The sequence below is a fragment of the Rhinopithecus roxellana genome, chromosome 18 (assembly GCF_007565055.1).
Source record: "Rhinopithecus roxellana isolate Shanxi Qingling chromosome 18, ASM756505v1, whole genome shotgun sequence".
NCBI lineage: Eukaryota > Metazoa > Chordata > Mammalia > Primates > Cercopithecidae > Rhinopithecus > Rhinopithecus roxellana.
In genome coordinates, this window is record NC_044566.1 from 74,907,187 (window position 1) to 74,933,030 (window position 25,844).

General features: G+C 34.5%; 1 protein-coding gene across 2 annotated transcripts in view; it reads right to left on the reverse strand.

The window, feature by feature from the left end:
- The window catches only part of DACH1 (dachshund family transcription factor 1), a 445,951-nt gene that overhangs the window by 261,706 nt on the left and 158,401 nt on the right, over positions 1–25,844 (reverse strand). The window lies entirely within an intron of this gene.

A 25,844-nucleotide genomic window follows, 5' to 3' on the forward strand; every position in this document is an offset into this window, starting at 1 on the left:
AATTATTACAGTCAGCCTGCTATTGATTTATGAGACTTTTAAAAACCAAATATGTGTAGTACTTGTAATGAATGATATTTTAAGGTTCTTCAGGAAATTAAAAGGCAATGGCTGCCTAAGGAAATGTTCTGCTTGTTTGATTTAATACTACAGTTAGCTGGGAGGTGGAATGAAAGAGTGATTCAGACCTATAGCACATTTTTCGATGATATGTTTTATTACTTCGCACTGCTAGCCTGATATCTAGATGATAAATGACAATACATATCTAATGTGTGAAAAGGTCTTGCAATTTCTTTATTTTTTGTCATTTAAAAGATAAGTCAAGTTATCATTTAACCCTTATTCTATTTAAGTGAACATCCCCCACTAAGTTCCCTTACTTGTAATATACTAAAATGTACTTGAAAGGCTTAGGATTATTTGTAGGATATCATTAAGGAACTGACAGTGTAGCATCTCATACCTACCTTTAGGATAAATAAAAATACTTTTTGTTTTAGCAACACTGTACTTTACATGCCCATTACTCAAGATTAATTATTACAATTATAAAAGCAGAGGTAGAGACAACTATTTGCAATCATTAATAGAAAACAACCATTGTACATAATCTTACAATTTTTGAAAACAAAGTTTTAGCATCGTGTTTTCACTTTTTGCCTCAGTATCATAAATGTGCTTTTATGAAATGCTCTCCCATCATTTATTTGGACAAAATGTGCCTAAATATTTCAAAACTAACAGATATAGCCTCATAAATAAGCATTTTCATGTTTTGCCTTTGCTGAGATCCCTAGACTTATCAGAAGATTCAAAGCCTTTATCTATTTAATTTAGGTAGGTAATGTATGTGGTCATTGAGCAAATAATTATTAAGTGCCTGCTGTTTTCAAAGAGGTGCACTATTTAGGAGAATGGGTTCTTAGACTTCAGAAGTTTGCATTCTTGCCAAAAGGGAACAATCTGGTGCATAAACAACTATGATGCAAATTGTAATGTGCTAAATCCCATGAGAAAGTTGCAATCCGAATACTAATTGGAAGTTAGGATGGATGATGATACTACCATGTCATGGGAAGGAAGAAGGCAGGGGGAACATTAGAAGAGAATTCTGAAGGAGAGTTAAGCATGGAGAAGAAAAGAATGGAAGAAAATTACACTCCAGTGAGAATGTGAGAAAGAAATGAAAGCATGAAAAATGTATGGTTATACAGGATTGTTTCAAATGAGGTGAAAAAAGTCAAATAGGAAGAGGAGCAGTGATTGAGACTGTCAGAGTTATTGCCTAAGGCTAGATCCTGGAGGATGTTGGAAAAATAGCAAGACTGTTTGCTTGTCTTTCTGTTTTGTTAACCAATAGGGATATTGTCCTGCTTATTGTTCCTGAAGTATCTCTCAAGCTACTTCCTCTTATTATTACTTTCTCATGATTACTCCTCACTCTCAGTTGGCTTTTTAACTCTTGTTACTTGTCTGTGGTCAATCAACAGTCCTCTGATAGTATCCATTTTCCTCGAGTGATCTCTTCTATTAGCATCACTTAGATGCTAAGGGCTAAGGGCTAAATATATATCTACAGACCATATCTTTCTCCTGGGATTCAGACAGATTAATGCTTATGTGCTGGAAATCTCTGCTTGGATGTTCTATAATAATCTAAGACTCAGCTTGTCTAAATCTGAACTCAGCATCTATCCCATTAAAACCCATTTTGCTTTTCTCTGGTTCAGCAAAATGGAATCTAACTGACTAAGCCAAAAATCCAGGAGTCACTTGTGTCTTTTGTATACTCAAATATTACCTTTCTGAGGATATCTTTCTAATCTATTTTCTCTTCTATGTCCCCACTCCTACCTTTCAGATCAATCCCTCATTCTTGATACATGGTTACAGCTTTCCAAACCTTCCAAGACACACATTCAATTTTGTCCCACTCCAGAGTCTAGAGTCCAAAGTCTAAACAACTCTCCATGCTAATTCCAGGAGGATTTTTATAAAATGCAAATTTGACCTTGCTTTCCATTTGCTTAAAGATATCAATGGTTCCCTACTGGGTTCACAATCCTTGACATGGCACCAAAACCATTTCAATACTTGATCCCTGCTGACTTTTTCAATTTCAACATTTTATTCCTACATTCATAGCTTATATTTAGCCCTACTCAGTTTCTTAACAGTTTCCTGAGTGGCTCTGGTTTCCTATTACACTGTCTTTAAAGATGCTTTGCCATCAATGCCCTTTTCTATGCCACCCCATCCTCATTCCCATTTTATCTGACTAAACCTGCCTACACTTTAATCATCCTTCTTACCAACCACTTCTAGTTAGTATTTTTTCTATGCTCTATGATAGAGCATGGTGAACCTATAATTCTTCCTGCACTGATTGCAATAATGAGATTATTTGCTTATCTCCCAAGGCTGCTTGACAGAAATTGCACAACATATGTGTGTCCTTAAAATGTAGCTCAGTGTCTGGTTCACTCTATGTAGTAAAATAATAAAAAATAACAATAATAACCCTATTTGTAAAGCCATTTCTCCCAAATTTCTCAAGTATACTACCTTATCAATTCCAGGGTCATAAAGTTTCCAAGAAACAAAAAGTAAGGCCCAAAAGGAGTCTGAAACTCTAAGTCTAAATATAATGCTAGATATACATCTCAAGCCCAGAGAAAACAGAATAGAGGTTTTGGGAGAGCTCAGTCAAGATGCTACAGAAAAAGTGGGAAAGGAAAAGGAAGTTAAAAGATTGGAAATGTACAGCCCTTTAACTTGTTTTGCTTTTAAAGAAAATCAAACTACTTAGGAGTACTTTATTATTCTGGCCACAGGAATTGTCCCCACAGCCCTCACTCTAGAAGTGAAGTGAGGCTAGTAAGTAGGAACACTTTAATTCACGCTGTGATTAGAATAGACCCGTTGGGCTCCTTTCACCACAGATATCTCCTGCCCAATCTATCACATTGCCTCAAATTCCACCAATAGAGATTTATTGCTTTCAGTCTCTAAGCTTTAAGTTCTTTTAAAACCTTTCATTAAAATGCAAATACTCTTGGTGCTGGTAACACCCTAAAGCCATCAGCTAACACCCTACTGGGGATTACTTTCAATTAGGTGAGAGCAAGTTCTTAGGATACCTTTGCGAAGAATGAAAGGGACTGAAAGAAAATATTTGTAGGGACAAGTAAATCACTTACTCTTTTGCCTAAGAACAGGACAACAACTATGAACCTCTCCTTGGAGTTATTCCCAACTTCTTGGCTGAGGAGAAGTTGGAAAATTTATTTATTAACAAGACTTTCCTCTATCCCTTCATGACCTACAGTTAGGTCCCCTTATTGACAGGCTTGATATTTTATCCTTACTAGAATCCTGGTCACTAACTCCTAAGGTATTTGAATGGGACTTCAGGGATGATAACTGTAAAATAATTGAATATTTAAATTTCTTTCAAAGGCATTTGAGGGAACCTCCCAGAGAACATGAGTAATACTCTGGCCAAAATCACAGATTTTATGGCCTGGATTGATCCAGCTATGATACTGGTTCTACCAATGTACTAAAAGCTGTAGACTTGACCAAGCTACCTAACTTATCAGAAAATTTGATGAAATCAGGATTTCTTTAAGAAGCATTTGGTATGCTTTGTGAGAAATAAGTTATTCTTAAAAAGAAAATACTTAGAAAAACAAAAACTTAGCTGAAAAGAGGAAGCGAAACAACGAAAGAAGCATTTTCTTTTGGAACGTTCAATTGCCTCAATGTAGTCACTATCAACCCAACATTTTCTACAACGGTGACCCATTTCTATCCCAGAGGATTAGAGCAAGGTGAACTCTCCAAGCTCTAATCAAACAGAAGACCTCACTTAAATAATTATACTTAATAGCTTGAATAAAATCACAATTTATGATTTTGGTAATTGTTTTTGCCAGCTTCATGCATTAGCCGTAGTACAGTCTTTAGTATTTTCAAACATCTGCATTAAAAGAGGAAAGCAATAGCTTAGAGACGTCCACACCCACATTTAATATCCTAAACACTAGGGAACTCACCCAAGCGCACTTTCTCCTGCAGTTCTAAATAAAAAGCTTACCCACCCACTCCCATTCCCACCCCAGCACACACAGACAGATCGCCAGGGGGGTCTTCTTTCTTTAGTTTATAACACTAAATCAATCTCATGCTAATTTCAGTCTCTCTCATACAACTGCACAATGTTTACTAACTTTTCCAGGTCCATTTACTGTTTTTATTTAAAGTGAAGTCAAAATTGAACTTAACAAAAGGGATAGTAATTAATAAGAAGCTTAGGGCATCAAAAGAGTGAGAGATGTTAGAGTACATTATAGAATTTTCAATACTCAATATTCTCTGTGGACATCATCTTTTGTTAATCTCTTCAGTAGTTTTGGAGAAATTAAGCTCAATTCTCTTTCTAAGAGTTGGGGCAGAGAAACAAATAAAATTCAGAAAATAAAAAAGAAAAAAGATAAAAAAAAAAAAAACCTGTGGCGTCTACACATTGGAAAATATGAAAACAGCTGCCCAGCAGAAATTTTAAGTCCAAATCCTACCTGCCTGGAGAAAGGAAAGAAAAGTTCCATTCAACCATTCATTCATTCATTCATTCATTCATTCATTCATTTCCCAAGAGAAAAGAGCTACTGTATACAAGCACAGGGCTGGACATTAGGGTTTCAATAATAAAGACACAAGCCCTTCTATGAGAAGGACGATAACATTAGATAGTCTGTGGGGTAAGTGCGGTAGAAGCATATATGGCAGCAAATGAGCACTGAGATTAATCCTGGGACACAAACAAGCATTTACTAGTGAAAGCAACTTGCTCTGCTAATCTGCAAGATTTCATTTGCCCTCTGCAATCTATTTACCCAAGGAAAGCTCCCACTCTGTGTTTATATTCTCCGTATTTTTCTCTAGTAAACTGCTTCTACAAAACCAAGAGGTTTGCAAACTTTATATGTGTACATATGTGTATATTATACATTATATATATACATATTAATAATTTATTTCTGATGGGAAAGTTACAATTTGCTTAATGATTTGCATACCCACTTGAACATGATGGAATCAAGAAGAGCCGTGTTTGTAAGTGTATGATAACACAGGGGAATGCTTACGTTCTAAGTAACATGAAAAAGCAAGATACAAACCTGCAGATATGGACATATCAGAGCACAAGAGACAGAGAAATCAAGTAAAGGAAGCAATAAATACACAGAAAAAAAGACTGAAAGGAAATATGCTAAAATATTGAATGCTTATCTTTGAATTTCTGAATGGAGAGTTACTTTTTTTTTTTTTTTTACTTTTGAAGATTTTAGTTTCTCTGTCATAAACGTACATTATGTTTAAAATATAAAAACATACTTTTTTTTTTTTTAACACAAGGTCTCACTCTGTTGCTCAGGTTGGAGTGTCGTGGTGTGAACACAGCTCACTGCATCCTTGACCTTCTTAGGCTCAGGTGATCCTCCCCGCTCAGCCTCCTGAGTAGCTGGGACTACAGTCACACACCACTTTGCCCAGTTACTTTTTGTACTTTTTGTAAAGCGTGAATTTCACCATATTGCCCAGGCTGGTCTCGAACTCCTGGGCTCAAGCTATCCACCCCCTTCAGCCTCCCAAAGCATTGGAATTACAGGTGTGAGCCACCGCACCCCAACATAAAACAAACTTTTAAAGCTAATTTGACTTCAACAACTTGAATCATATTTTTCAGAGACTTCATTGTGTACAAATCATGACCCTGACTAAACTTTATTAGTGCTCAAAGTTTGCCTCTATCTCATATCATTAACCACATAGAATTGTCCTTTTAATCTTTCCCTTCCATTTGAGTTCTAAAATATCTGCTAAAAACCAGATGATTATAAACAAAAATGTTGTCCCTGTGAGAACTATAAAATATGAAAAGTACAAATAATCTTTGACATTGTCTAGTTAAATAAACCTCAGAAAATAGACCCATCAGCACAAAAGGATATAAAGGACTTTCTAAGATTAATGTATGTATATCAATATTTCACCAAAAGAAGCGGCTGTTTGGAACCCTCGGTTTATCAATGCATAGCTTTCCCTTAGAAAGATGTTGTTAACTTGTTAGTTGAACTTTTTCTTTTTTCAGTTTCCTGAGCGGCAACAATCCAAATAATCCAGAATCTATATGATTAACATTATTTTCCCTTCTAATGCAATTTTTTTTCCTATCGCTGGTAAAGCTTTGAGGGATACACTTTTAAAAATGGTGACTAATGTGAACACGTTTTCATTCTCACGTTCCACATTTGTTTGGACTTTTAGTGTTCTCTGTGTAGGTGTGTGTCTCAGTCATGTGCACTTCTCAGTACAAACAGACTATGAACTAATGCATCAAACAGATTACTTTCCCACACTCACCTGAATACAGAGGTCCATAGGGCACCGTGCTTACAACTATCACCAGTGGACACCTGGAGAGCACTTTCAGCTTATTGGCTCACAAGCACAAAAGCACTCTCTCAACTATTTGCATGGCAGGTATTCAGTACACCAACTGAACAAATACATACACAAATATGCAAAATACAAATGTTCTGTGGGGAAAAAATTAAAGTATATTTTAATTAAAAGTTTCTGTGATCAAATTAAACTACTAAGCATACATATGTTTTGTGGAAGAACTTGACAGATTCCTGAGGTTTTTAATCTGAGCAAGTGCTCAGAGTTTTTACTATGTTAATATGCATTACAAATCTCCAAGAATGGGGTAACATAGGCATTTACTAAACTTAGTTCACCATGAAACCTGCCATTTCTAGGGAGTTTGTTTGTTTAAAGACTTGTGCTCTAAACGAATGTGATATACTCAATGGTATGATTTACATTCTGAGAATTCCTCATCTCTCAACAGTACCAAACCGTGTTCTATATGTCATAGGGCACAGGAGAATTATTCTCCAAAAGTTAGGAAAACAGCAACTCACATATTCCACCAGATGCCAGAATTGAGGGCTTTACCCTTACCTCCCACTAATATGTCCTGAACATTTTGGTTACCATTATCTATTAATATTACTGCATACATATTTGACCAAATTCTGTAGTTAAAGTTGAATACTGAGCAATGTAAGAAATAATTGGGTCAAAGGGAAAAGGTTACAAAGCAGATGGTCATCTAACTTGAAACATTTTTACTCTCTAGCAGAAGAAATGCAAGAGCTCATCATTACCAAATTAAAAATTAACATCAGTAAACTAAAAGCATCATTAACAAAAAATAAATGGAAGTCAAAATTAACTACTCTGGTGAGGATAAATTATTGTGGCCTCTGACCTCATAAGTCACACTGTATACAACTAAAACAGTACAAGACATTTATTTAATATAAAACCTGTTTAAAAGGCCAAAGACAAAATATCTGAAGTCTCCAGCTCAGTTGGAGCTACTACATACTGAATAAGGAATTACCCCAAAGAAAGAATTAAAACATATTGGAATGTAACTAAGCCACTCTTAAGCATTTGTGTATTAAGTGTTAACAATTAATGACAGCCTAAAATACTAAAGAGAGTTCCTGTTATAGGTAGTTGGGATAATCTCACTCTCGCCCCTAAAGCTTCTAAGCCCTCTTCTCCTTTTTAAGAATATACATAAGGTCTAAGTTAAGAAGATATTTAAAATCCATTGTGTATATTGGTTATACTAATCTTAGAATATATTATTATATTAAACTTAGTTTAAGATATTTTAACTTAATGAATATATTTTCAGAGCTTAACCTTCATCAGATCAGGGAGATGGATATATTCTTGCCTCAACTGGAATTCTTTACGTCAATGGTAAATGTCTCTTTATAAAGTGAATCAAGTCACTTACCACTTGATAAGTAAACACATAAAATAGATTACTTTCCCACACTCACCAAAATACCGAGGAATACTTTGTGAGACTGAAAAGCTATTCAATGCAACTTAAAGTTTTAAAGAGACATACAATTTAATACTATTTATTTTTACCTTTCTATAGCATACATTATACATCTATATATATGATTTCTCCCAAAGTTCATGCTATTTGCAGATTTCATTCAGTGGCATGTTTGTCTAGAAAGCTACATATTTTTAACCTTTCAATCACCTTACAGTTTTCCTTTCTTCCCATAAGTCTTCCAGGCCGCAGATGATTCTACCCACAACACCTCTCTTTTACAATTATGTACAAAAGCTTACTAGAATCCCCTAAAGAACAAATTCAGAAATAATTAGAAACTATTGTAAGTGACCTTCTTACAGTTTGGGAAAACGTTATTACTATATTGGATTCTTTCTCAAAGCTCCTGTCATACCTCATAACAATATTCTATAAAATTTAAATGTAATATTAAAACATATTCCAAGTCCAGGTGTGGTGGCTCACGCCTGTAATCCCAGCATTTTGGGAAGCCAAGGCAGGAGGATTGCTTGAGCCCAGGAGTTCAAGACCGGACAAGATGGCAAGATCCCGTTTCTACAAAAAGCTTTAAAATTAGCTGGGCATGGTGGTGCATGCCTGTAGTCGCAGCTACTCAGGAGATTGAGGCAAGAGAATCCCTTGAGCCCAGGAATTTGAGGTGGCACAGAGCTGTGATGAAACCACTGTACTCCAGCCTGGATGACTAAACGAGACCCCACGTAATATCTAAACCAATCTTTTACACCAACTATGAACTCCATCATCACAAATAAAAATGTTTTCCTTTTGTAATTTTTCAGTTTACATTTCAAATGACAAGATATTCACAGCAGTTACTATTGGCTGTATTTTGTTTGAGCCAAAAGCAATGCATTCACTCTTTTATTTCAATGGTACATGCCAAGAACCTGTTTACAAAAGTGCAGTGGAAATATTTGACCATCATTCTGTTTCTGCAGGTTATCATTAATTTGGTACCAATATGAACCCATTGCTCCTATCTCAAAACAATATCCAACTTTCCTTTGTAGGAGATGCCATTTCCAACACTCTAAAGACCCCTGTTTCAAATGTTTTTGTTTTATTTTTGAATAGTAGATAAAATAATGAAATAATTGCAACTATATTATCTACTGCCAGGGATTGTGCTAAATTCACTATGTGATCTAAGTCTTTTAATAATTGTGAAAAACTTTTGAGATGAGTACTATTATTATCCTTATTTTTGTGATGAGACATTGAGACACCAGAAAGTAAAAGTAAAATGACTTACCTAATATCACACATGTTAAAAGTAATGAAGTCAGGTTGTGAACCACGGCAATCTGGCTTCAGATGCCAAGCCCTGAGCACTGTGTAATACAGCCACTGTAGCAGATTTGCATGTTAATGTAGTCAATAAACATTAATTGAACATGTCCATGTGCCGTGGTGGAAATATCAATAAAATACTATTTCTTCCCTCAAGTAGCTCATGGTCTATTTTGGGAAATACATTGATACATAGAGAATTACACTAAACCATGTTAAATACTGTAGTAAATGTTGCAGAGCATGGTTGTTGGGACAAAGTCATGGGGGTGCTTCAGGAAAGATGAGGTGTGAGCAAGCAGGAGTTTGTCAACTGAAGCAGAGGAGGAGATGCTAAGTAAAGAAACAGTCATAGAGGTATATACCCCCATTACTCACGCATATGCACACACACACACATACACTTCTGTAATGAAGCCTGAAGTACTCAAACCTGAGTACTTATAACATCTAATATTAGTATTAAAATGTCATTTATTAAAGAAAGCACTTCATAAAGTATTAAATAAAATTCAATTAATGTAAATCATATTAACAGCAATGTTTGGTGCTTAATTGGGTCAAAGGGAAAGGTTTACAAAGCAGGTAGTCATCTAACTTGAAACATTTTTCATTCCCCTGTCCTTAGCATGGTTAGTCTCACACAGTCCAGCACATAATTATTCTCTAATAGTTTATCAGTCAGATCTTCTCTGTCTATCCTGTCTGCATATTTCTGACTTTGAGAAATGTGTTACGTATATGATGGTAGGCACTGATTTTTGGTCAAATATCTTTAGGACATTATGATTTGTTTGCCTATTTTCTTTCTCTTTTCTTTCCTTCCTTCCTTCTTCCTTTCCTTTCCTTTCCTTTCCTTTTCTTTCCTTTCCTTTCCTTTTCTTTCCTTTCCTTTTCTTTTTTTTTTTGATGGAGTCTTGCTCTGTCACCCAGGCTGAAGTGCAGTGGTTTGTATTTTCAGTAGAGACGGGGTTTTGCCATATTGGCCAGGCTGGTCTCGAACTCCTGACCTCATGATCAGCCCACCTCAGGCATGAGCCACTGCACCTGGCCCATTCACCTATTTTAAATGTATTTTCTTGTGAAGTCTTATTTAAGAAGAATTTAAATAAAATAAAATTTGGTGTTATATAATCAACTATATAGAAAAATCTGAATCTAACAAAAAATGAATCCATCTCCCTTTCAATACTTTATTGTAAGAGGGATTTGTATTCATAAGATGGAAATTCATTACTCAACTGAGTTTTATTTCACTTTTCTGTAATCACTTATTATCTTAATCTTAATCAAAATTATTGACAGATTTTTGATATAAGAAGGAAAAATTTTGTAAAGAAATTATAGCAAACCAGCAATAAGAAGGAAAAACCTGTAGCAAGTGTGCATAAATCTTTATATAATAAAGCAGCCATAGCCATAAATTACTGGTAAAGTAACTAAGTCTACACACACATACACACACATACACACACGTACATGCAACAATCTGATATGATAGTACCCTCTTATCCATGGTTTTGCTTTTCAAATTCAGTTACCATGGTCAACTGTTGTCTGAAAATAAGCATGGTACAAGAAGATACTTTCAATGAGAGAAAGAGAGGCCACATTCATATAACTTTTATTGCAGTGTATGGTTATACTTGTTCTATTTTACTGTTGTTGTTCATCTCTTATTACGTCTACTTTATAAAGTAAACTTTAGCCTAGGTAGGCATGGGTGTATAGAAAAAAATACAGCATATATAAGGTTAGGTACTATCACGCTTTCAAGCATCCATGGGAGGTCTTGAAACATATCCCCCATGGATAAAGTGGATTACTGTATAAGTATCTTCACAGATAAATCACAAAAGTAGAAAAATAGTTATGTTTGTATTAAATGATTGCTCCTTAGAGATGTAGTCTCAAATGAGGGTTAAAAAATCTATTAAATCAGAACTCAGACAATCTTGTCTTCCCACTTACCAATGCAGAGGCAAGATGGTTGACGCAACCTAAAATGTATGTTTTCACCCTCCACTGACAAGTTATTTGTATGCCACCTCTGGAGAAAATGTACACAACTAATTTGTATGGGAAACCTATAAACACACATACACACACACACACACACACCTGCCATTCCCCTCCACTGTGTAGTGCACGGGGAGCTGCCAAGAAATGTAATCTTGAAGCACAAATTCAGACACCAACTTCAGAATTCAGAGACCTCCTGACAACTTTCTGATGCCCCTGTGAGGATTCTAGGTCTATGAACTAATGAAAGTGTGATGTTAAGACAGACAAAGCCTGTTTCCAGCCTGCAGAGATTTAACAACATGCTTAATTTGTTACCTGACATAGATGATACCTATGCACAAAACATTGCTGTTAATATGATTTACATTAATTGAATTTTATTTAATTCTTGATGAAGCATTTTCTTTAATAAATGACCTTTTAATCGTAATACTAGATGTTAGAAGAAATTAAGATATAAACTACCGGAACCACAGAGTTGGAAAAGTCATTGGCATTTGTCCTTTCAAGCTTGAATAGACACTGTTTTATCATGGAATTTTTTCCTCCTGGAATACTAGGCTGAGGTTGCTTTTAAAATCCTAATCATTATCCTAATTCCCATTTTCCCTTATTTATTTATAGCTGAATCATATTTTAAAATACTAAAAACATATTGCCTTAAAAGTGTTGTTTAAACTGACTAAAGCATAATAGTTTACATTTAGAAATGACATAGTGTATGCACCAGAATTCTTTTGAGCACTTTATGTATATTATTTCATTTAATTCAAGAAACTTCTGGGATGAAAATATTATTTCCGTTTTATAAGCATGGAAACTGAGGCAAAGATACATTGAAGCATAGAATTATGAAGAATAAAAGTATAAGTTTTCTTATTATTTCAAATGGAAGAAAAATTGTTTCTTGATTAAACATGTACCTAACATTACATTAGAGAGAAGTCTAGGAAAGACAACAGCTATGACATTTTGATTTCTTAAAACAGAAGACAGAATTCCATATTTCAGTCAATCTTTAATTTCATTGTTTGTTAGAGGACTTTCTAATATTTAAAACACGGCTTCAGTCTTAGTCAATCTTCCCTTACAGTCCAGGACCTTAGATCTGATGACTCACCTCAAATGCGTCCTCTATTCCCAACATTATTAGTGCACAGACATGTGTTAGGTGACCCCAGCATGCAAAGGCCAATCCTAGATACCATGGCAGAAACAAGGCAGCAAAATGTAACCCTCTCTCCAAAAGTGGGCTTCTTATTGTTAGAATACATAGCTGTGACACTAAGCTTTAAGTGACTTTAGAAAGAGAAAGGAAAAAGAGAATAAACTCTCAGAAAACCTAAAGACAAAAAAGGCATTTAAGATGAGTCTTCACGCATGAGTATTATTTTAACTAACAGAGAGAAAGTGAGAAGAATACATTGAAGATCTTCAAATGACATGGTCAAGGGCTCCAAGGCAGAAATGATGAGTGTGTCCAGGCCTCAACAAATGCTCCACCTGCACAGAATCAGTGAGGCCATTTTGATAAATTCAGTATGTTTCTTATGCTAGTCCCAGCTATATTGCAAGTCCTTTGAGATAATGACCAAGGCTTGTTTCTTCTAAAGCCCTCCTCCAATGTCCAGTACAGAGGGCAGCAAATTGTGTGTGTTCAGTAGCCTTGACTAATTCAACCAAAAGGGGTGAGTTTGGTAACTGTAGATCATATTGTAAAAGGCAAAGCAAATATTGAGTGTCTAAAATAGGGCCTTCACAGATGGGCAATGTGTGATCTACTATGACACTCATAGTTAGGAAGTGATAGTATGTGAAGTACAGTGCTCATAATTTAATAGGTTTTTATGAGGTTAGCATGAAATTAATTTAGCTGTAATTATCAAGATAGGAATGAAATACAATGAGATCTAGGGAGGGATGTGAGGCCTAAGGGATGCCGATTGGGTGCTATGCTCACTGCCTGGGTGACGGGGTCATCTTCACCCCAAAACTCAGCATCACCCAGTGTTCCTATGTGACAGACCTGCACACATACCTCCAAATCTAAGGTGGATGTTGAAATTATTGAAGAAATCGTGAGATCTAATAACAACCGAATTCACTACGTAATTAACACTATGCTGAACACTTTGATGCACATTATATAATTTAATCTCCACCATAACTCTATCATATAATTATCATCATTATGCCCATTTTAGAGATGAATGGAATGGCTCCTGATAAGAGAATAAATAAGAGAATAAGTAACTTGAATAAATCACAGACTGTTAAAGAAATAGGCCCAGGCCTGTCTGCGCAAAAGTCCATGCTAAATTGCCATGCCGATCATAAAAATGTTTCAGTCTTAAGTAATTTACATCAGAAGTAAATAGCCATATCTAGATAATTTTTGAAATTCACTTTTTTTTTTTTTTTGGAGACAGATTTTCACTCATGCTGCCTAGGCTGGAGTGCAATGGCACAATCTTGGCCTACTGCAACCTCTGCCTCCCAGGTTCAAATGATTCTCCTGCCTCAGCCTCCCAAGTAGCTGGGATTACAGGCATGCACCATCACGCCTGACTAATTTTGTGTTTTCAGTAGAGACCGGGATTTACCATGTTGGTGAGACTGATCTCGAACCCCTAACCACAGATGATACGCCCACCTCAGCCTCCCAAAGTGCTGGGATTACAGGCATGAATCACCGTGCCTGAATTGAAATTCACTTTTAAGACTGAATTTCTATTCCACAACTCTGAATATATTTACTATTTCAAAATGTATGTATTATCTCTAAAAAGAATTCAATGTTCCTGTCTCCACACCTTTGCATTTGCTGTTGCGGCTGCTTAGAACGCTCTTCAGTCAAACATCCCCACGTCTCACCTTCTCTAACCACTGTGCAAAGTGCACTGGGTCCACTTAATAGTTCCCTTCTCCCACCTCACTGTGTTTTTATCTTAAGTGTTGTTCAGAAATACTATATAGCTACTTGTTTATTGGTGACTATCTGTGTTGCAGATTTCATGAGGGCAGAGATTTTGAATGTTTTGTTCACTGGAATATCCCCATTATAAAGGAGCAACGTTTGGCACAAAGTAAGGACTCAATAAATATTTATTAAACGAAAAAAAAATGAATGACTGGGTGAAGGAAGGAATGGATACACATTGCTGATCTATGGCCATCTGAATCAACGTTGTCTTGGTAGTTATTTAAAGACCTGAAAGGCTGGTACTCCGACTTGTCAGAGTGTTGTGTATGGCACCAACTTGATAATGATGATAAAGTGGAAGGTTTTTGAGTTATTGCCTTCTTTGCATTACTCTGTCTCCAACTGAATATTCTGGATCTGTCTTAGCTCTTCAAAACGATACGGTTGGAAACAGAATCATCCATAAATTTTTCAACTTATGGCAATCTATAGAGCTTGAAATTATCAACCAAAGCATTCTATGCCCAAATATGTAAATTTTTAAACATGGCTTACAAATCTAGACACATGTACTTAAATTTTAATTTAGACGTTTACAATGAAGTGGAATTTTTAATTATATTATTTAATCCAGGATTCTAGATTATCAAAAATAAACCACCTTTAAACTAAAATAGCATATTTTTTACTCAGAGATGCTTTCTTATACATTTATGGTAATATATGGAAGTCCTAAAATACTGCATATAATACCATTGGAAGGCTATATTAATTATAAAAAATGGTGTCAAAATTTGCTAGCTGTTTGAAAAGCTGAAATAGAGCCCCATTTTATGTATTTTAGAAAGAGGTTACAAATTACAAATGAGTAAAAAATCTATTATTTGGAATAATACTTTATAAGCATGACATTAATGCCAGAAAGTACTGAGTCAATGATGGATAGAATTATATACATACAAATTAAAAACATTTTTAAGAAAAATTGATGTTGAAATAAAGTGACAAAAGAGAAAAATGTGTATGTAAAAGACGGATAATTTTTGCAGGAAATTGCTTAAACCCAGGAGGTGGAAGTTGCAGTGAGCTGTGCCACTGCACTCCAGCCTGGGCAACAGAGCAAGACTCCAGTCTCAAAAATAGATAAATAAATAAATAAATAAATAAATAATAAAACAAATGAAAAATCCAATGATAAATGGCAAATACATATGAATAGAAAAATAATACAGATAGGTAATTGGTTAATAAACATTAAAAGATTTACAATTTCACTAGCACATAAGGAATTAAAAATCAAATCAAACATAAAATATCACACTTTGGCCATCACTCTGGCAAAGCTAAAACATACTGATAGTACACTAGTAGAAGATAATATTTCTCAAAGAACATTTGGCCCTCTATATCAAAATTTAAAATATGAATACTCATTAAACCAACACTTTCATATTGATAAATCTAAAAATTCATCCTGAATAAATAATGAGAGAGAGAGAGAGAGAACATGCAAAAATAAAACTCTAAAGGCTCATATAATTGTGTCGGGTTGAATAAATTACAGTGTATACTAGACCGAAATTATAGTAGGCCATTAAAACAAACATTATAGAAAGCTAGATTTTAAAAATATAAAAACCTGTCCATTGTAGATTTTTTGTGTTACAACAGGTTAGACAACAGTATGATCACACTTTATATAGGCTATCAGTGTTTTCCTCTATGGATTCAATTGTATGTTATTAAATCTTCACTTTCTTACTAGTTTTTAAAATTCTTTAAATATTTGGCAATGAACAAGATTTTGGGTTCTATTTATTTATTTTTAAATCAGAAAAACATGGAAGGTACTAGGGGATCCAGAGGTAGATTTAGTGCCATTAAAAAAATTATTTTTCACACACCAGGAAAAACTAAAACATTTAATACTCTGAAAATGTTGGATAGAAGGAAACTGTGTATGTACAGAAGACCTTTATTTTAGAAGTGCATGTATAAAGAAAAAACAAATAATTAGAAATCCATTCTACACTGACTGAATATAAGGATTGTAACAGGTAGATTTTTTCACAATTATATATAACTTGGCTGTTTGTCTTTCACAAACCAAAATACTTTAGGGCAAATTCAGCTTTCAAAAGTCCTGTATACCAAGGGGAGCTACAATTGCAAAAACAGTATTTTTACCAGAATATTATGTCAAAAACTTCTTAAAGGAAAAAAGATAAAAATGAATATAGACATGAAGATTGTTAACTACATTTTTAAAGCTCTCCTCTTTACTTACACTTCAAATCAGTCAATTGTAAAATTGTATTTTATTTTTTGGTAACATTTAGCCTGACTTTTTCAAAAACTAGCTTTTCCTTCTTTAGACTTCGACAATGAATTTTATTAAATCTCAAGGCCTCCTTGGTTGAATGACAAAGAGTAGTATATCTTCCTAGAAGACATGGCCTCTTTGAAGTAAAAGCACTATACTCTTTTATTGGGTTCACTGATAAGATTTACTCTACCTTGAATGGGTGGTGTGTGGTGAGTAGTTTATGAACAAAACCCTCCTGGTATATAAACTGTCAGTCTGAGCAGGATGAAAAAAGAATGGAGAATCTTTCTCGAAAAGATGTTCTTGCATCAATCCAAATAATTTCTCTTGTTTTCAATCTTCACAGAAAACTTTTCATAATGTTTGAAGAAATATTTGAAGGGATGTCTTGAGTGTGCATATTAGTCTTATTTATAGGAATGCATAACTAACAAAGAAATATCAAAACTTGTATCAGCTTTTCCAACTATATCTTATAGCCAAATATATGAAATTGCTATAGTCTCACTTTATGTCAAAATGGAAATTTGTACTTTCATTAAAAATGTTAAAAGCAATGTTCCTGTTCTTATTTAACTATATTTCTGAACGTGAATTGTGTAAAACAGTTAATTACATGTTTTAATTGTACCATTTTTGTTGTTTTCTAGTCACTGTTTGCTTGACCACCTAGAGTAATTCATTCTGAAAGTCTGTGAAAAGTGTGTGTGCGTGCACACATGTGCACACATACATACACATATACACACAAGACACACGGAGTTTGGACACATGCTGGCATCCTCCATATGTGCTGAAGTCAATGGAGCTAGCAAATGCGTTAAGAACAGGAAATAAGAAAAGACAATGAAAAAAATTGATCTTAGCAAAAACTGGGAGCCATTCCTTCTGTTAAGAGAGCAAGCTGGCCAGGCGCGGCTCACGCCTGTAATTTCAGCACCTTGGGAGGCCAAGGTGGGCGGATCACGAGGTCAGGAGTTCGAGACCAGCCTGACTAACATGGTGAAACCCCGTCTCTACTAAAAATACAAAAATTAGCCGAGCGTGGTGACATGTGGCTGTAATCTCAGCTCTTCAGGAGGCTGAGTCAGCAGAATCGCTTGAACCCAGGAGTCAGAGGTTGCAGTAAGCTGAGACTGCACTCCAGCCTGGGTGACAGAGCAAGCCTCCATCTCAAAACAAACAAACAAACAAACAAACAAACAAACAAACAAACAAAGAAACACCAAGAGAGAGCAAGCTTAGTTAGAAATAAGCAATCTTAATTAAAATAGTTACATTTGAGGACTTGCCATAGGTTAAGTTAAATCACTGTGACTACCTGGACAGCCTTGAATGCACAGATATATTAGAACTCTAATATGGCGAGAAGGAAGATGTTCGTACCTCCCATGGATTTAGGGTATGCAATAAAATTTTTGTATTTGAAAACAAAATTAATGCAAGTTGATGTTTCCAAACTTTCCACATCCCTGATTCTGAGCTTTTAATTAGTTAAGAGAAGTTCAAAGTAAATTAGCCTTTAATAAGTTAAATGCAAAATCCATGGATTTCCGAATTTTAACTTCAGTGAAGTATTTTTTAGGAACCTTTCCCCAATTATAGAATAAAAAAGACAAATTCAGCACTTGGCTTTTTTAAATTTAAAATCTGACTTGCTAATAAAATTTTATCAATCCTCCCTGATCTTAAAGCATAAGTAGATACTTATAATTTGCATGCATACATCAGAAATAAGGCAGATGCAAAACGTTATTAACTGATATGCAAGCAAGGACAGCTTTTACTTAAAAAACACAGATTCATTTAAATCTTTTTTTATAATTGGTTACATATGTACTAAGCTATATGAAGTCAATAATTATAAATGGTTATTAAATTACTACATAATCAAGACATTTTCTTAGGTAAGTATATTTAAATCTGAGATTTCATAATTCAATACAATATGTGACAATCAGAGTTATAATTAATACATGTAACTTTAGATGCAATTGTTTTCCAAAAATTGTAGTACTTTAGTAACCATGTTTTTTCCTATAATGAATGATGCATATAATTCTGTATCTTATTACAAAATATTTTCTATTTGATGATTTCTTGTTCAGATATATAACTGAAAATCACTTAAACATCAAAGATGCAATCCAGAAAAATCAAATAAATAAGGAAATGGGAGATAGTGATAGAACAAAAGGGGGATTGGTAGGAGGTACTTAAGGAAGTAACTAGGGTTTGGAGATGAAATCTAAAATACACACTAAAATCATGGACTAAAACTAAAATACAGATAGGGTTTCTGTGAGGTAGAAACATGAAAATAAAAATCAGAAAGTATCCTGCATGAGATGATAAAATGTGGGTAAGTAAACAGAAAAGTAAATTAATTCAGAGTAATAGAAAATTCAGATTTCATGATGAGGGGTGAAGGTTTGTTCAATTCCATACTGTTTTACAGTGTTCAATTACATAGTTGTTTTTCAACATGAGAGCCTAAACTTCTAGTCCACTGCTTTCTTGCAACACTACCATAAAGTTTTCTATTTGAAAATTAAGTGCCATGATACCAACTCCACATGCCCGCGTGTGCATGGGAAAACTTCAGTTTCTGTTATCTGTCTTCTCTTTTTCCTCTTCTTCTTATCAAAAAAAAAAAAAAAAAAAAAGTATCTAACACATATATAAATAAAATGATGCAAACTCCATGTTTTTCCATTCTATTCAAACATTCCAGTTTTAAAAGTTATTCAAGGCACAAGAAATGTATACACTAAGTTCAAATTATTCACATCTAAAGACTTGAAAAATATGAAATCAGTTCTCAACTTTAAAATGACCCTAAATTGCATATCATTTTATATAAACTTCCCCTTTAACTTACTAAATTAAAATGAAAATCATACAGCATATTTAAATCTATATTTCTTAGGGAACAATTTCCAAAGTTTGCCACCAATGAATTATTTCCTTGATTAGCTTGAAGTACTTTGGTACAGGGAAGAAAGAAAGTAATTCTGGGCTTGTATAAACATCTACTTTCAGTGAGCTTAACAAGCAAACATTAACAAATGCTTTGCATCCTATTTACTTACAACAGTCCTATAAAACAATAAACTTCTGAAAGCAATTACTTTAAATGTATTTTTCCTCTACATTGAAGCAGAAAATATTGTCACGCAAAAGGTAGCATTGAACTTGTATAATAATAGAGATTTATTGAGACAAGTAACAATGCTGATTAAAAGAAAGAAAAGCATTGAAATATACCCTAACATCTTTCCAGAAACACATGATAATAATTACGTTAGGAAAAGGTGGTACTGACAACAGCATAAATGATGCTGCCAAATGGAGAGTTAATTTTATTTTAAAGGATTTAACCATAAATTACTCATTTAAAATTAGTGAGAAAAAAATAGATCTCTTCTAAAGTCAATTTAATCAATTCACAAGAATTTTGCACAACAGAAAAAATTATTAGACCATAACATTTCAAGAGGTTATATGAGAATCATATTAAAGAGCCTTGCCAGTCTTATTCAGGAACTAATTAGGAATATATATGACTGGATTTTCAAATATCTGTTTAACAACTTATAGTCTAACATATGTATTGCCATCTCTACCTAGATTGTAAAGCAGTAGTTGGCTAGGATTTCATCATTTTTAAAATGTTCTCTTTTTAAAAATTTACTTCTAAATAAGAACTAATTTTCTTATTTGTGTGTCATATAGTATCTTAGCAGAGTCAAAGGATAATGGGCATTTAATAAATTCATCTTGACTAATAAGTGCCATGTATTGTTCACAATTAGCTATTCTCTCCCTGACCTTGCCCTGCTTTCATATAGCCATGGCTGTATGAAATATATCACTTTTCTTCGTTATAGAAGGTTTTCCTACTTTTTAATTTGGGCTTGGCTATGGGACTTGCTGTGGCCAATGACATATGAGCAGATGTGACATATACCATCACTGGGAAGAAGTCTGACATGGACCAACATAGTTCTGTCCCTTCCTGAGCCTCTGTTGCCTTCCATGAGAGTACATGGATGAACAGACCATAGCAGAGCTCAGCAGAGTGGTCCCTGATCAGCAGTCCTCAAATAGAAAGAAATGGTTGTTGTCATAAGCCAATGAGATGTTGGTATTGTTTGTTTCTGCAGGTAAAGTTGACTTCACAAGATGCATCATAAATAACATAATTATTTTTTGTGACTACTTAAAATGGAAGAACATATGTAGACTAGAGCTCAACTGCAGATAGAATGCATCAGAAGTAAACAACCTTTATGTGAAAAGAAACTCAAAGCTTTCAACCCCTGTGAGTAGGGTAAGGAACCTGCATAGGACTAAGAGTAGACCCCTAATCACAGCAAATCTGCTCCTTCAAGCTAATTCTGCATTTACCCTTAGGGGAGGAAAAGAGGAGAGAAAGTTGGATTTTAAATCATGGTACCAACTATGTGAAGTCTGCATGTTAAGACAGATATATTGATAAACACTGACTTACTAAAGATTGTAACTCATTATTAACAAATAATCCAAGACCATCTGTCCAAGTATTGGGGGAGAATATGAATACAGGCCTAAAATGAAGTTATTACAGTGCGAAAAAATTTTACCGAGTTCAAAATAGAATGATAAAAATTCAGTTTCGAACTACTTAATGATGACATTTCATCTCTTCAAATAAGGAAGTGTAGAGACAAACAGATTTTAATTAAAAAATATAGTATATTTAAGTATGCTTATTTGCTTCAAAGATCAATGCAGTCCTTTTTTCCGGACCCACCATGTTCCAATAATTCACCAAAATGAGAAAAACCAAGGGAAAGAAGAGAGACACCTGATATATGTTCTCTAGTCCTTTGAGAAAACATAGCGTTGATCCTTTGGCCACCAATATGCAAATCTATAAGAAAGGTGATATTGTAGACATCAAGGGAATGGGTACTGTTCAAAAAGGAATGCCCCATAAGGGTTACCATGGCAAAACTGGAAGAGTCTACCATGTTCCTCCTCAGCATGCTGTTGGCATTGTTTTAAACAAGTAAAGGGCAAGATTCTTGCCAAGAGAATTAATGTGCGTATTGAGTGTATGAAGCACTCTAAGAGCTGAGATAGCTTCCTGAAATGCGTGAAGGAAAATGATCAGTAACAGAAGGAGGCCAAGGAGAAACGTGCCTGGGTGCAACTGAAGCACCAGCCTGCTCCACCCAGAGAAGCGCACTTTATGAGAACCCATGGCAGGGAGCCTGAGCTGCTGGAACCTCTTCCCTGTGGATTCATGGCTTAAAAGGTATAAAAAAAAATAAAAATAAAAGATCTCTGGACTGTGAAAATGTTTCTCTTTGATGAGAAGTATGGCGTCCCCTCCCCCAAAGAAACATTTAAAGCGAATTTTAATTGTGTCTTAATTTATTGTGTAATGTCTTCATTATTCAAACTTAATGTTATTTCTTGCTAAAAGATACGAGGTGGCTTATTGTGTGTGTGCAACAAATTGCTCAATTGGCTAGAAATCGGCCAGATATTATTTATGAAATATTTGTACTGCTTTGAAGGTAGTTCCTCTAAATCATTTTGGAAGAAATAAAATAATTTACAAAAACAAAATACAATAATAAAATCAATGCAGTAATTTCTCTGATACATTTTGATTCAAAGACTATTAATTTACATTTATATTTTTATGGTAGTGATGTTGAAACTAGCACTAAGCTATATTTCCTAGCACATATATAAAGAGTGATCCATTGTGTTTGGAGATAATACTGCTCAAGATATAAGGTGTAGAACAGGACCAAAAATTATCAAACAGCTAAGAAGTACAGAGTGAATATTGTCAAGATAAACCATCATAAATGTTGGATTTGGTTTTCCTCTAGTAATAATATTTCGTGTTAAGATTTTTATCTTGGCCGGGCGTGGTGGCTCAGGCCTGTAATCCCAGCACTTTGGGAGACCGAGGCGGGCGGATCACTAGGTCAGGAGATCGAGACCATCCTGGCTAACACGGTGAAATCCCATCTCTACTAAAAATACAAAAATATTAGCCGGATGTGGTGGCGGGCGCCTGTAGTCCCAGCTACTTGGGAAGCTGAGGCAGGAGAATGGCGTGAACCCAGGAGGTGGAGCTTGCAGTGAGCCGAGATCGCGCCACTGCCCTCCAGCCTGGGGACAGAGCAAGACTCCGTCTCAAAAAAAAAAAAAAAAAAAATTATCTTTCTTTATTCAATAACTCTGGGGTTGGGAAAAAGAATAAAGTCCACAACCAGAAACTAGAAAATGCCCTAAAGCAACATTTAGGGACCGAAATTCTCTTGTGGCTACAATTCTCAGCACACTGGGCTTCATTTGAAGAAACTAACCTATCTTCAAATGAGCACTTGCTTCTAAGTAGATAAGGACTGCTGAAGTGTATGGAAGACAGTGGTTTAACATCATTTAGAACTCATCATTAAAAAATCATTAAACATCATTAAAAATGAATTTATTCAAAAAATGTTTTATGGATTTGTATTCTTCATTGAATTCACACTGCTCAAGCCTATCAATGAAGGCATAGGCAGATAGGCAATTCGTTAGCTACCAAAGTTACTCCTCCAGTCCTTCCATAGCCAAAACTTGGGAAAAGTTATTTTCTGATGTTAAAGAGCCAAAAGACTTTGGAATTACCACTTTGATCTCTATATGAAAAGTCTGTTTTTTGTAGAATCAAATAAATCAAGTCTCATCTCCTTTGAGAATGCCATGAAGTCTCCATTAAAACAATTAGTAATTATAATATGGCTCATAGAAATTCTGTAAGTGTACTTCTCTATTCATATCTCCTTTTCCCTTTTCTTCATAGCACACTTGTTCAACAATCAATCTTCAGTTTATATTCTTTCTCTCTTGTACCCTTGTACAATAGCATATATTTATTTATTTATTTTTCTTGTTAGAAACTATCAGATCCTTTTTTCTTATCAATCAAGAAATCTAGTGATCAAAGCTTTGTCATCATAAATATTCTCTAACTTTACCACCAGCTTCAAGTTATATAAAAATTCAGTCAGAATAGGATATTTTCTAATGCGAATGTTACAGAACTCACAATAGAACCCTATATCGTTTTAGAGTTTTTAAGTGGCATTTTACTATATACAACTTCCTTGAAATTCTATAAAGAATCAGGACAACAAAAGGGGTAAAAACTTATATTATTAATTATATTATTAATCCTTATATTAATTAAAACATTATTAGCCTTTTGTCCATTTAAGAATTTAGTATTAATTGAAATCTATTTGATAACATATTTATATTTTTATAATAACTGAGATGTATTTTTAATAACAGCCTGCTTAATTGAAATTCCAACAGAGATAGCGTATTTACAAATATTCAGAAATAATTAAAACAGTGAAACATAATTTTCCAATTTGTCTGGTATTTATTTTTAATTATCTGAAATTTAGCAAAAACATGTGATGTGATTACTTGGACATATTCCATACTTTTTAAGCACTGGCTTCATACAAAAATAAAATTGATTTCTTCACAAATATGAACTATAATGTTTTCTTGATAATTTCACTCACCCAGATTCTTTCAGAATAATTCTATTTGCTTGTGGTAAATTTTTTTTCACTACACAATTTTATTCTGTATCTATTTTTCAGGCCAAAATATGCATTCTTATTTGAAGCATTATATAAAGTTGAAAAATGTCAAAAGGCATTAATTCTCATATTAAAGTCAACTTAACACTGTATGTCGTAGAATGATTCTTTGAACTCTGTTTCCATCTCAATTCTCACATTTATAACGAATCTGCCTCAGTACAGTAAGAGTTTACTGTGGCTATTTAAACTGTTTTAAAGACCTTATTGATAAACTATGATTTTCATTTTAAGATATCTAAAAACTTTATTTCCCAAATTATTTCATATTAAAGTCTTTGAAATACACACACATTTGAATGTTTTTATTTCCCATAGTCATCTTCACATTTAGTTCGATACAGTTGTGAGTATCTCTCCCCGTGAGGAAATTGACTAGGTTCAAGAACTTGGAAGAACATTAAGACAGGTCTGTCCCCTCGTGGAACTTGCAAGCTCTTGGGGTGAGAGGCACATACATACACATGGAGTAAGCATGCTGTGTAAATGCAGCATAATAAAGATGTGAACTACATGCTCTGGGAGCATTTCTTGAGGAAGTCTCGCCAGGGCATGCAACCTAGGCAGTTGCACAAGTCACATGCTTGGAAGAGAATCTTATGCTGGATTTAATGCTCTGCTGTCAGCATCTTGAATTCTTGCCATTTTAAAATAACAGACCCTATGTTTGTATTTTGCACTGGGCTTGTCCTGAAAGTGAGCCTGTGTACATGGCACCCAAATGCAGATGGTGGGCTTTGGGGCAAGAGTAGCACTGAGCCTCCCCGAATAATTGGGTCATGAAAGTGAACTGGAATTTGGCAAGTGGAAAGAAAGTAAGGAGAGGCAAATAATTCCAGAGAACAGAAGCAGAACAAAGGCATGACATAATATTTGCTTAGACATAATAATTAGGCTCTTACATCTAGAGAAGATGAGATTAAGAAATGATAATTTGTAATCAGATTTCCAAGGGCCTTAAAAGCCTACCTAGACTTTATTTATAAGAAAAGTAATAACTTTAAGCAAGGAAATGGAATGAAATGTAAATTGGTGTAAATGTAAAGTTGTAGTAAAAGACTAGAGGGTGGCATCTTTCATAGAAGATAATGGCAGAAATAGAGATTTAAAAATAACAGGCTGTAGGAGAACAATGAAAGGGAGGATGAAGAGATGGGTAAGCGAGCCATTCTCAAGGGCATAGTGTTTCAAAAACACCTCCCACTATTTGGCTTTTATCTTGGAAAGAGAGCTCATAAGAAAGTTTCACCAGGCCCACTGAAATGAAAAAGCATAATAATATACTTGGTGAGCAATCTAAATTCTTTTTCCAAAGGCTAGTAATCACCTATAAATTAAAACGAAGCACTTGAGATTTACAGCAAAACACAAACAAACGGGATTTTCACCAAAACCAAAAATGAAAAAAAAAGTGAAAACAAAATAAAAATCCTGATTAAGGGTGCATTTGAAATATATAGTCTCTTCTGCATGGCTTATTCCTGTGCCTCGATCTATAACAACAAAGCAATCAACAAGCAAACCATATAGTCAAATTAAATGCTGGTATTAAAAATAAGGTTGACTTGATTGAATCAAAGCAGTTCATTTATTAAGTTTTTCACTTCTCAACTTAATTCCTTC